Source organism: Eriocheir sinensis, chromosome 11 (genome assembly GCF_024679095.1).
Source record: "Eriocheir sinensis breed Jianghai 21 chromosome 11, ASM2467909v1, whole genome shotgun sequence".
In the NCBI taxonomy this organism is placed as follows: domain Eukaryota; kingdom Metazoa; phylum Arthropoda; class Malacostraca; order Decapoda; family Varunidae; genus Eriocheir; species Eriocheir sinensis.
Window position 1 is genome coordinate 796,249 of NC_066519.1, and position 12,935 is coordinate 809,183.

The 12,935-nt window shown below is 42.5% G+C and overlaps 1 long non-coding RNA gene across 1 annotated transcript; it reads left to right on the forward strand.

Moving 5' to 3' along the window:
* The first annotated feature begins 3,285 nt into the window (after nucleotides 1-3,285).
* On the forward strand, nucleotides 3,286-12,935 carry LOC126997162 (uncharacterized). The gene is made up of 3 exons (XR_007751916.1): nucleotides 3,286-3,375; nucleotides 11,620-11,849; nucleotides 12,887-12,935. It is a non-coding gene; the product is annotated as an uncharacterized LOC126997162 (long non-coding RNA).

A 12,935-nucleotide genomic window follows, 5' to 3' on the forward strand; every position in this document is an offset into this window, starting at 1 on the left:
TTGGGATTTCTTCACTGATCTTCTTTTTCTTAGGTGTTTTATGGGACTAGTTTATTAGGAACAAATGTGAAGAAAAAGCCCGCTACTCATTGCTCTTAAAAAGAGTTAGAGGAGTGGCTGAAAGATAGGTCAGTTTCGGGAGGAGAGGTGTCCTGATACCCTCCTCTTGAAAGAGTTCAAGTCGTAGGCAGGAAGAAATACAGATGAAGGAAGATTGTTCCAGAGATAACCAGCATGAGGGATGAAAGAGTGAAGATGCTGGTTAACTCTTGCGCAAGGGATTTGGACAGTAAAGGGATGAGCTTGAGTAGAAAGTCGTGTGTGGCGAGGCCGCGGGAGGGGGGGAGGAATGCAGTTAGCAAGTTCAGAAGAGTAGTCAGCATGAAAATATCGATAGAAGATAGAAAGAGGCATCATGGCGGCGAAATTTAAGAGGTAGAAGACTATCAGTAAGAGGAGGAGAGCTGATGAGACGAAGAGCCTCCACTCTGTCCAAGAGAGCTGTGTGAGGGGAGCCCCCCCACACATGAGATGCATACTCCATACGAGGGCGGACAAGGCCCCTCTAAATGGATATCAACTGTGCGGGGGAGAAGAACTGGCGGAGACGGTACAGAACGCCCAGCCTCGAGGAAGCTTCGAGTTAGTAGAAGAAGAGATATAAAGTTTCCAGTTGAGATTTTGAGTTAAGGATAGACCGAGGATGTTTAGTGTTGAGGAAGGTGATAGCTGAGTGTTGTCAAAGACTAGGGGATAGTTGTTTGGAAGATTATGTCGAGTGGATAGGTGGAGAAATTGTGTTTTTGAGGCGTTGAAGGACACCAGGTTCTTCTTGCCCCAATCGGAAATAACAGTAAGGGCTGAGGCTAAGCGTTCTGCCGCCTCCAGCCTGGAATCATTTAGTTCCTGTTGGGTGGGTCCTCTATTAAAAGAAGTGGAGTAATGCAGAGTAGATTCATCGGCGTAAGAATGGATAGGACAGTTCGTTTTGGAAAGAAGATTATCAATGAACAACAGAAAAACAGTGGGAGATAGGACAGAACCCTGCGGAACACCACTATTAATAGGTTTAGTTGAAGAACAGTGACCATCTACCACAGCAGAAATAGAACGGTCAGAGAGGAAACTTGTGATAAAGGTACAGAGAGAAGGATAGAAACCATAGGAGGGTAGTTTGGAAGGGAAAGATTTGTGCCAGACCCTATCAAAGGTTTTTGATATGTCCAGCGCAATAGCAAAGGTTTCACCGAAACGGCTAAGAGAGGATGACCAAGAGTCAGTTAGGAAGGCAAGGAGGTCACCAGTAGAACGCCCCTTGCGGAACCCATACTGGCGATCAGATAGAAGAAATGGAAAGGTGCTTTTGAATTTTCCGGTTAAGAATTGATTCAAAAGCTTTAGATAGACAAGAAAGCAAAGCTATAGGACGGTAGTTTGAGGGATTGGTACGGTCACCCTTCTTAGGCACAGGTTGTATGAAGGCATACTTCCAGCAGGAAGGAAAGGTAGATGTTGACAGGCAGAGGCGAAAGAATTTGACCAGGCAGGGTGTCAGCACGGAAGCACAGTTTTTAAGGACAATAGGAGGCACTCCATCAGGTCCATAAGCCTTCTGAGGACTGAGGCCAGAGAGGGCATAAAAAGCATCATTCTTAAGGATCTTAATAACAGGCATAAAGGAGTCAGAGAGGGGGTGAGTAGGAGGAATATGCCCAGAATCGTCCAGAGTGGAGTTTTTAGAGAAAGTCTGAGAGAAGAGTTCTGCCTTAGAGATAGATGAGACAGCGATGCTGCGTCAGGACTAAGGAGAGAAGGGAAAGATGAAGAAGTGAAGGTGGAGATGTTTTTGGCTAGATGCCAGAAGTCACGGGAAGAATTAGATAAAGCAAGGTTTTGGCATTTTCTATCAATGAAGGAGTTTTTGGTAAGTCAGATAATAGATTTGGCACGATTCCGGCAGAAATGTAAAGATCATGGTTAGCGGGAGTTCGAAGGCTCTGGTACCTTTTGTGAGCTGCCTCTCTATCTTTGCCAGCACGAGAACAAACATGATTAAACCAAGGCTTTTTAGCATGAGGAGTAGAGAAAGTACGTGGAATGTATGCCTCCATTCCAGAGACAATCACCTCTGTGATGCGCTGGGCACACACAGAGGAGTCTCCTTCCTGGAAGCAGTAATCATTCCACGGGAAATCGGAGCAGTACATCCTCAGGTCGTCCCACCGAGCTGACACAAAATGCCAGAAGCATCACCTCTTCGGTGGGTCCAGAGGGTGTACAGGAGCGATAGGACAGGATACAGAAATAAGGTTGTGATCGTAGGAGCCCAACGGAGAGAACAGTTTGACAGAGTAAGCAGAAGGGTTAGAGGTAAGGAAGAGGTCTAGTATGTTGGGCCTGTCTCCAAGACGGTTGGGAATACATGTAGGGTGCTGAACCAACTGCTCTAGGTCATTGAGGAGAGCAAAGTTGTAGGCTTGTTCACCAGGCTGATCAGTGAAAGAGGATGAAAGCCAAAGCTGGTGTTGAACATTGAAATCTCCCAAGATGGAGATTTCAGCGAAGGGAGAGTGAGTCAAGATGTGCTCCACTTTAGAGTTCAAGTAGTCAAAGAATTTTACATAGTTAGTAGAGTTAGGTGAGAGATAAACAGCACAGATGTATTTAGTATTTAGTTGTTGTTGTTGTTGTTGTTGTTGTTGTTGTTGTTGTTGTTGTTGTTGTTGTTGTTGTTATTATTATTGTTTTCATTATTATTTTGCCATTATTATATTTTACTGTATAAATTAACATTATCAATAACTTTATTATTATTATTATTATTATTATTATTATTATTATTATTATTATTATTATTATTATTATTATTATTATTATTATTATTATTATTATTATTATTATTATTATTATTATTATTATTATTATTATTATTATTATTATTATTATTATTATTATTATTATTATTATTATTATTATTAATAATAATAATAATAATAATAATAATAATAATAATATTATTGTTGTTGTTGTTGTTGTTGTTGTTGTTGTTGTTGTTGTTGTTATTACTAATATTGGTAGTAATTGTATTTGTATTATTATAATTATTATTAGCATCATCATTGTAATGATAGTAGTAGTAGTAGTAGAAGAAGAAGAAGAAAAAAGAAGGATTAACATTGGTACAGTGTGTGTGTGTGTGTGTGTGTGCTGCGTCTAGAGGGTGAGCAGCGGAACGGCTCCTTTGCCCCTCACGTCTCCATAACCTCTCATCGGCTCATCAGTCAGTATCTCGCTGTCCGTCAATCAGGAGGCCTTTTCATCACGCCCGTCGTGCCATTTTTAATCTCTTAGCTCTTTCACCTCTAAGTGGTTTCTGTGAGTATAACTATTCTTTTGTGTTCCCTATAAGTAACTTAGAAATGGTGCCTTGCATTTTCTGCAAAGGATGGGCCACCACGAAAGTTGAATTTGGAAAATAGTCTGATGGTATGACAAAAATAACGTTCATAATGAAGTAATTCATAATTTATTCATCTCAGAACGACTACAGATCAGTTTTCAGAAAGTATATGCCATGATTTCAATTTGCTTTTCATAGTACAAGCTAAGCAAGACGCGGCTCTTCATGGTTATCAGGTATTTGATTTGTATAACAACTGGATTGCTTTGTAAGTAAGGGCCTAGAGGTCGGGGCACAGATAACAATAGTAGTTTGCACTCACGAGCAACCATTACCTCTCCGGCTCAATAGGTTAAAGGGACGTTCACTTTAGTTGTATAATAAGCGTGTTAGGATTGATTAGGATATTACTATAAGCTGCTAGAGATAAGAATTGTGCGTAACGAATCTCCAGGATAACAGCGTCGTTTGCAGGCACGCATGCAGAAACACACATAAACCCTTAGGAATGGCAAAAAAAAAAAAAAAATGGGAATATGAATAATGGCTACAGTATCTGATCTGACTGGTCTTTCTGGTATTGTGGGGCGAGTGTGAGGTAGGGGAGGGTCGATGCAGGATAAAAATATCTTTTGATCCTGGGTCGGTGTTCCCATGGTGATAATTCCCGGTGGTCAGTGGACGGTCGGGTGTTGATTTCCAGGTCCTGCATGAGTTGTGCGAACTTTTAATGGTGGGTGCGAGTGGAGGTGTGTCGTATTGCACTCAGGTCACCTGGCAACCATGCTGATGAGACGCACGTGTGTGTGTGTGTGTCATTTTTTTTCATCACGGTCTGATCACGAGTTGGACTCGCTTTCGCCAGCAGGTACTCTCTCGACACGAGCAAGTGCATGCTCATTATCGTCGATCTCTGGGTATTGCCAGGACCTCACACACCACTCACCCCATCCCCCTTGCTCAAGGGGGAACAGTAAACACTCCTAGTCAACGGAAAGAATCCGGCCTGAGCGGGGCTCGAAACGCCGCCTATTTGGCCGTGAAGCCTTGCAGCACGGCGCTCTAGCCGATCGAGCTACCAGAGCGGTGTGTGTGTGTGTGTGTGTGTGTGTACCAGTGCTCATCTTAACTGAAGTCACTATAGTTTAGGGTTGATAGAAAATCTAGACAGCGTGTGGGTGTTCTTCTACCACTCAGCGATGGTTATATAAGCTGCTTGCAGAATCACGACGTCCTCTCGCTGGCTACTTTTTTTTATATTTATTTTCATCTTTTAGGTGCTGCCTGTGGAGCCGGTAGGCTTCCTTGAGGGGTCTCTTCGAATGACTGGTCATTTAGATGAATGATTTATTGGTGGTTGTTTAGTTAGTTCCTTAGTTACTTTGTAGTTTGCTTGTTTGAGTATCCGTCTGCCTGTCTGTCTGCCCTTCTTGCTGTTAACCAATCTGACGATGTCGCCTCTATACCTCTAGCTGCCTGATAGTTTATGATTACTTGTCAGTCTGCCTTGTACCTGTTAGGTTGATTGTCTGTGCCAGCTCATCAACCTTTCAGTCTTTATGTCTCTTTCCTTCTGTTACCTATGCATTTCTTTATAAATTCTACATTATTGTTTCTGCCTATCTCCTCAATATTTCTTTTAATTTCTATACTATTCTCGGAGAATATCGATCCATATAGGCTATATAGATTTTCCGTTCGATGGGGTGAACGTATTTAGCCAGCCAGCCAGCCAGCCACACACACACACACACACACACACACACACACACACACACACACACACACACACACACACACACACACACACACACACAAACAAACAAACAAACAAACAAGCACAAATAATATAAATATTTGTATTATTATTAGTAGTAATAGTAGTAGCAATCAACATTGTTATTGTTGTTTTTGCTGTGGTTCTTGTTGATGTAGTAGCTTTCGCCATTGTTTCACTTCTTTGTTTCTTCTTTTTTTTCTTCTACTTCCTCTTTTCCAGTTTCTTCACTTTCATCTTGTTCCTTTATTTTTTTCTCCTCCTAAATCCGATTTCTGCTCCTCTTCCTCCTCATCATCATATGTTGCATCAGTGCGGCAATTTTTTTGTTTCCACTTTCTTCCATAAAAAAAATTCAATTTGTTTTCACATTTCCTTCCTTTCTTCCATCTCTCTGGCTTCCTCATAGCTGCTTAGCCTTAGGCAGTACCCTTGCGTGACGTCCCTTGCTTCTCCCCTCCCTTTAGCAACCCCTCCCTCTCTCCTATATTAATTAATCAGCTCTGTTCAATGTAAAGGTATTGGCACATCAATGCATAAAGGATTTAAGGAGATTGGTTTGCTACTTCCCTGATGATTATATTCTTGAACGCTTTAAAGCTGAGGTTCATTCCGGGCCTGACTCGATCAGCTTGTATCTCCTCCGCACAACCCTGAGGGTACGGCCACACTGCACGCGATTTGCTGGGAGGCTAGAGGGTAGCGGGATGCTTATCGGGTTGAGGCAAGCGATGCCGTGTCAGTCTCATTAGTATCATCATCATCATCATCATAATCATCATCGTCTTCTTTTTTTTATTCTTTCTCTTCTTCCTCCTCTTATTTACTTATTTTTTCGTCCTTTCCCTCCTCCCGGTTTCAGGAACAAGCGCTCATGCTTAACCAATTTATTGGACTTCTTCCAAGGTATCTATGAAAACTGGGATAATCATATCCCCAGCGATGTTATATATCTAGACTTTCAGAAAGCCTTTGACAAAGTGCCACACGAAAGACTCCTCAAGAAACTCAAGTCGGCGGGATTAGGCGGCAATCTGACAGCGTGGATCAAGGACTGGCTCAATGGAAGAAAACAACGAGTTGTACTCAACGGACAGGCCTCCGAGTGGCTCCCGGTCACAAGTGGAATGCCACAGGGGTCAGTGCTGGGACCCATACTTTTCATCATATATATCAACGACCTAGAACTAGGATTGAAATCCAATCTTTCAAAATTTGCCGACGACACAAAGGTGGGTGGGAAGGCCCTCACAACGGCAGACTGCGAAATTATCCAGAGACCTGGACCAGATCACTCGGTGGTCAGAAAAATGGCAGATGTCCTTCAACACTACCAAATGTAAAGTAATGCATATCGGATCCAGAAACAGCAACCACACATACCACATGGGTGGCGAACCACTACATGTTGTGCAAGAGGAAAGAGACCTCGGGGTCACCATCAGCAGTGACTTGAAACAAACAAAACACTGCAAGTCCGCCTGTAAGAAAGCCAATACAATGCTTGGGTTCATAGCGAGGAACTTCGAATACAAGACGCCGGGAGTTATTTATCCTTGTATAATTCGCTGGTAAGGCCCCACCTAGAATACGCCGTGCAATTCTGGTCTCCTAATTACAGGGAAGACATTGAATTACTTGAGAGAGTACAGCGCCGCGCTACGAAGATGATACCATCACTGAGGACGAAGCCCTATGAAGAGCGACTCGAGCGACTCAACCTCTTCACGTTGGAAAAGAGACGCCTGCGGGGAGACATGATACAAGTCTTTAAGTACCTGAACAAGCTCAGCAACGTTGATCACTCCAAACTCTTCACGCTACAAACCAACCTGAGAACAAGAAACAAAGGAAAAACAATTCAAGCAAAGCGATGCAATACCGACATCGGCAGGAGTTATTTCTCGAATAGAGTTGTTCGCCACCGGAACAGCCTTCCTGCAGAAGTGGTTAGCGCAGAGACCATCAACGCCTTCAAAAAACGCATTGATCGCTACTTTGCTGCATCGGGAGTGAAATGAACGTTCCCAAGAGTAGATACACAAGTGCCTTAATCCTTCCCTGCAAGCCAGTCCTATGGCAAACGGATTGATTAAATCACTGAACGCAGGCAGCCTAGTAATGAGCCAACAGGCTTTCTGCTGCCTGCTACCTTCAAGAAACGCATTGATCGCCACTTTGCTGCAACGGATGTGAACTGAACGTTCCCAAGAGTAGGTACACAAGTGCTTTAATCCTTCCCTGCAAGCCACTCCTATGGCAAACGGATTGATTAAATCACTGAACGCAGGCAGCCTAGTAATGAGCCAACAGGCTTTCTGCTGCCTGCTAGTCCATGTTTCCATGTTTCCTCCTCTACCTCCACCCCGAAAGTAATAAAGTCCTCGGTAAGTTATTGACAGCGGGTCACGTGCTTCAGTGTTGCCGGGGAGCAGAAAGCCCTACATACCCGAGACTATTTCATCGCCTTTCACGCCTTTCACGACAAAGTTATAAGGGGCAAGTGCTTTGTGGTCTAGTGGTTAGCGTGCCTAGCTACGAATTCGCGGGTCTGGGTTCGAATCCCGGCCCGGGCAGTTGGCGTGCAGCTCACTCAGCAGTTCATTCTCCTTTCCGGGCTGTCGATAAATGGGTACCTGGGGCAACCTGGGAAGGTAAACCGTGGTAACCTGGATGTCACACTTGTCCTGTGTCTCGAGGTTATGATTTCTCCCCACCACATGCTGAAGAGCCAATACGACGGAGATGAGCACCGCGGCCACGCGCAGCTATAGCATATGCTTCCAACTTTACCTTTACCAAGTGCTTAACGCTGCTTTGCACAATATACATTTGTTTTAATTGAGATTATTGTTATGCTTCTCTTTTCAAGCAACGAGCGCCGTTTTTTTCTTTTTTTATTATTGTTGAAGACTGGATGGAGAGAAACAAGTCGATTTAATAAAAAAAAATGTAAAGAAAGATTTTTGTCAGTATGAATTGACTGGTAATTACGTAGATTTTTTTCTCTCTCTCTCTCTCTCTATATATATATATATATATATATATATATATATATATATATATATATATATATATATATATATATATATATATATATATATATCCTATTATTACGAATGCTTTCAAAATATGGTCGGGAAATAAAGCTGAAATTGATGGAAGGGCCACAAATTTGCTTTTACCTCTATATTTTCTCTAAACAATTATACATAGAAATGAGTGAATGATAAACATACACCTGGAGCATATTAAAATGAACCAAGGTCGCTGTGACTTGAGTCTATCTAATTCGGATTAGATCAGGTCACAGTGACCTCACCTGATTCCTCTTGATGCACTCCAGGTGCATGTTGAGTAGACACACTGAGGTCACAGTGACTTCGCCTGATTTATCTTAATCCTCTTCAGGTTCATGTTAATTACTTATACAAAAATTGAGATTTTTTCGTTTTTACTACTACTACTACTACTACTTCCCTAATATTCATTGTACCATAAATAGTAATGAAGAGACAAAAAAAGCGTAAACAAATGAGAAATAATACTGGTTATATAATATGCGCGTCAGTCAATGAGTGAATGAGTAAGTGGGACTGACGACATAGTGGCAGACCCCCGAGCGAGAGTGAACCGACCCGTTCGTCGAATGGATTCAGCACCCGTATTCTCAGACGGTCTCGGCTCTCGCAACAAATATATCCAAAGGCCACCAAGGAGATTAGTCGGGTTTTTATGAATGTTTTCCAAGTTCACGGTGCAGAAGCCTTGTCAGACTATCACCAGGCTCATGAAACTAGCCATGGAAATACTAACACAGCCTCTACGAAAGCAATATCTAATATGAGTGTGTAAGCCCCGAAGTGTTTGAGAATAGGCGCACCTAACATCACCAGTTTATTTATTTATTTATTTTATATATATATATATATATATATATATATATATATATATATATATATATATATATATATATATATATATATATATATATATATATATATTTTTTTTTTTTAAAGCAGAGGAGTCAGTTCAAGGGCATAAAAAAGGGTGACAAATGTGAAAAAAAAAGCCCGCTACTCACTGTTCCTAAGAAGAGTTAGAGGAGTGGCCGAAAGATAGGTCAATTTCGGGAGGAGAGGTGTCCTGATACCCTCCTCTTGAAAGAGTTCAAGTCATAAGCAGGAGGAAACACAGATGAAGGAAGATTGTTCCAGAGTTTAGCAGCGTGAGGGATGAAAGAGTCAAGATGCTGGTTAACTCTTGCGTAAGGGCTTTGGACAGTAAAGGGATGAGCTTGAGTAGAAAGTCGTGTGTGGCGAGGCCGCGGGAGGGGGGGAGGCATGCAGTTAGCAAGTTCAGAGAAGCAGTCAGCATGAAAATATCGATAGAAGATAAAAAGAGAGGCAACATGGCGGCGAAATTTAAGAGGTAGAAGACTATCAGTAAGAGGAGGAGAGCTGATGAGACGAAAAACCTTAGACTCCACTCTGTCCAAGAGAGCTGTGTGAGTGGAGCCCCCCCACACGTGAGATGCATACTCCATACGAGGGCGGACAAGGCCCCTGTATATGGTTAGCAACTGTGCAGGGGAGAAGAACTGGCGGAGACGGTACAGAACGCCCAGCCTCGAGGAAGTTGATTTAGTAAAAGAAGAGATATGAAGTTTCCAGTTGAGATTTTGAGTAAAGGATAGACCGAGGATGTTTAGTGTTAAAGAAGATGATAGCTGAGTATTGTCAAAGAATGGGGGATAGTTGTTTGGAAGATTGTGTCGAGTGGATAGGTGGAGAAACTGTTTTTGAGGCGTTGAAGGACACCAAGTTCTTCTTCCCCCAATCGGAAATGATAGTAAGGTCTGAGGCTTAGCGTTCTGCCGTTTGAGAGAAGAGTTCAGCCTTAGAGATAGATGAGACGGCGGTGCTGCCGTCAGGACTAAGGAGAGAAGGGAAAGATGAAAAAGTGAAGTTGGAGATGTTTTTGGCGAGATGCCAGAAGTCACGGGAACAATTAGAAAAAGCAAGGTTTTGGCATTTTCTATCAACGAAGGAGTTTTTGGTAAGTCGGAGAATAGATTTGGCACGATTCCAGGCAGAAATGTAAAGATCATGGTTAGCGGGAGTTCGAAGGCTCTGGTACATTTTGTGAGCTGCCTCTCTATCTTTGACAGCACGAGAACAAGCGTGATTAAACGAAGGCATGAGGAGTAGAGAAAGTACGTGGAATGTATGCCTCCATTCCAGAGACAATCACCTCTGTGATGCGCTGGGCACACACAGAGGGGTCTCTATCCTGGAAGCAGTAATCATTCCACGGGAAATCGGAAAAGTACATCCTCAGGTCAAAGAATGGGGGATAGTTGTTTGGAAGATTGTGTCGAGTGGATAGGTGTAGAAACTGTGTTTTTGAGGAGTTGAAGGACACCAAGTTCTTCTTGCCCCAGTCTGAAGCAAAATGCCAGAAGCATCGCTTCTTCGGTGAGTTCAGAGGGTGTACAGGAGCGATAGGACAGGATACAGAAATAAGGTTGTGATCGGAGGACTCCAATGGAGAGAGCAGTTTGACAGATTAAGCAGAAGGGTTAGAGGTAAGGAAGAGATCTAGTATGTTGGGCCGGTATCCAAGACGGTCGGGAATATGTGTAGGGTGCTGAACCAACTGCTCTAGGTCATTGAGGAGAGCAAAGTTTTGGGCTTGTTCACGAGGCTGGTCAGTGAAAGAGGATGAAAGCCAAAGCTGGTGGTAAACATTGAAATCTCCCAAGATGGAGATTTCAGCGAAGGGAGAGTGGGTCAAGATGTGCTCCACTTTAGAGTTCAAGTAGTCAAAGAATTTTACATAGTTAGTAGAGCTAGGTGGGAGATAAACAGCACAGATGTATTTAGTAGTAGAATGACAATGAAGTCTTAGCCAGATAGTGGAAAATTCTGAAGAGTCAAGGGCGTGGGCACGAGAGCAAATGATGTCGTTGCGCACGTAGGCGCAACATCCAGCTTTGGATTGAAATTTGGGATTGAGATAGTAAGAGGGAACAGAGTAGAGATTACTGTCAGTAGCCTCAGAAACTTGTGTTTCGGTGAGGAAGAGAAGGTGAAGTTTAGAGGAGGAGAGATGGTGTTCCACAGAATGAAAATTAGAACGAAGACCGCGTATGTTGCAGAAATTGAGAAGAAAAAGGCTCGAGGAGTTATCAAGACACCTCTCAGGTCGGCAGCCAGAAGGGGAGTCCTCTCTGGGGGAATTTGTGGTCCCCTCCCCCAGGAGGGTAAAGTTATGGCTTGCATGAACGCACACAGTAACAAGAAATTTTAGTATCGTGCACCTTAACAAATTAAAATAACGCACTGACAATATATTTACTTCAGTGGTGATAATGACTGATCTTGTACATGATTTCAGTTTCCATCCGGCACAACACGTCATTTCTCTCTACTTTCTGCAGGTATTCAGTGATTGGCGTGAGAAGGGACACGGAGTACCCTACCAACATGAACACGTGTGAGGGGAACGCGTCGGATGAAAGCACACAGGAGAGCACTGCCAATAACAAAGATGTCAACCCGGACGGCAGTGGTGGAAAAATACCAAAGGAAGTAAACGAGGAACACAACATCAACCAGAGGATTACAGCTGTGGAAAGCTTCGAGAATACTTATAGGAAAGAGGCACCAGGTAATGTGTCTCGTTCTCTCCTCTTTCTGAGCCTTAATTTATTGTGGATTAAAAACTCAAATTTCGTCAGTTAGTAACTGAGGATGATGTTCTTGCAAGTCCATCATTTTCTGAGCGTGTGTGCGTACAAGCGTGCATCCGTGCGTGCACACGAATTTCAACTCGACTAGGGCTCGAACGAGGCGCTAAGGCATTGTCATACAAATACTCATGAAAAAGTGTCATATTGACAGCAAGAATGATACTTTTTCTACTGAAAAGGAGGCAGCTCAAGGGCACAAAAAATAAAGCAAAACAAAAAGCTCGTTGGCGCTGCTCCTCCAAATATTGTAATGTGAGATCAGTCCAAAAGAGAGGGTCATAATTGCTTGGAGAGGCGTTTTGATACTCTTCAAACTGTTTAAGTCGTAAGCTTCTTCTAATTCTTCCCGTGACTTCTGGCATCTAGCCAAAAATATCTCCTCCAATTTCACTATTTTGAACAGCTAACCGCATTTTTCTACCTTTCCTGTGACCTTGTTGAACTTTATTTTCTAGTCTATCCTCTAGCTGCTAGCAGATCCCCTGTGCAAGGGTCAATCAGCATTTTTATTATATCATTACTGTTTACGCTAAATTCTGGTACAACCATCGTTAATCAGTATTTCCTCTTTGCTACGAGTTCAACGCTTTCAAGAAAGAAGTATCAAAAAATTCTCCAGCCAGTTGTGAATAGTTCATCGCTCCACATTTTAAGATCAGTGTTTTTACATTTGCTCTATAAGGTCTCATAACATGTAAAACAAAATTTGTGAGCGAACTTCGGGATTAGTCTTAAAAACCTAGGTTTATATTTACGTAGCATCAATATTTGAATGAAGAATGAATTCAAAGAAATATATATGGATATCTACGATAATCAATGAGTATTTAAATGTTTTCTCCTTGTTACCGAAACAAACATTTATTTTCGCAGTTATTAAATAGGCTCATTATCTTCAGATCATGGAAGGAATTGCATGTGTTTCGTCTCTTACATATTTTAAATATTTTCATAGATCTATGGAAGCGGCGGTTGGAGCCAAAGAAAGGGTCCGCGAAGGTGAA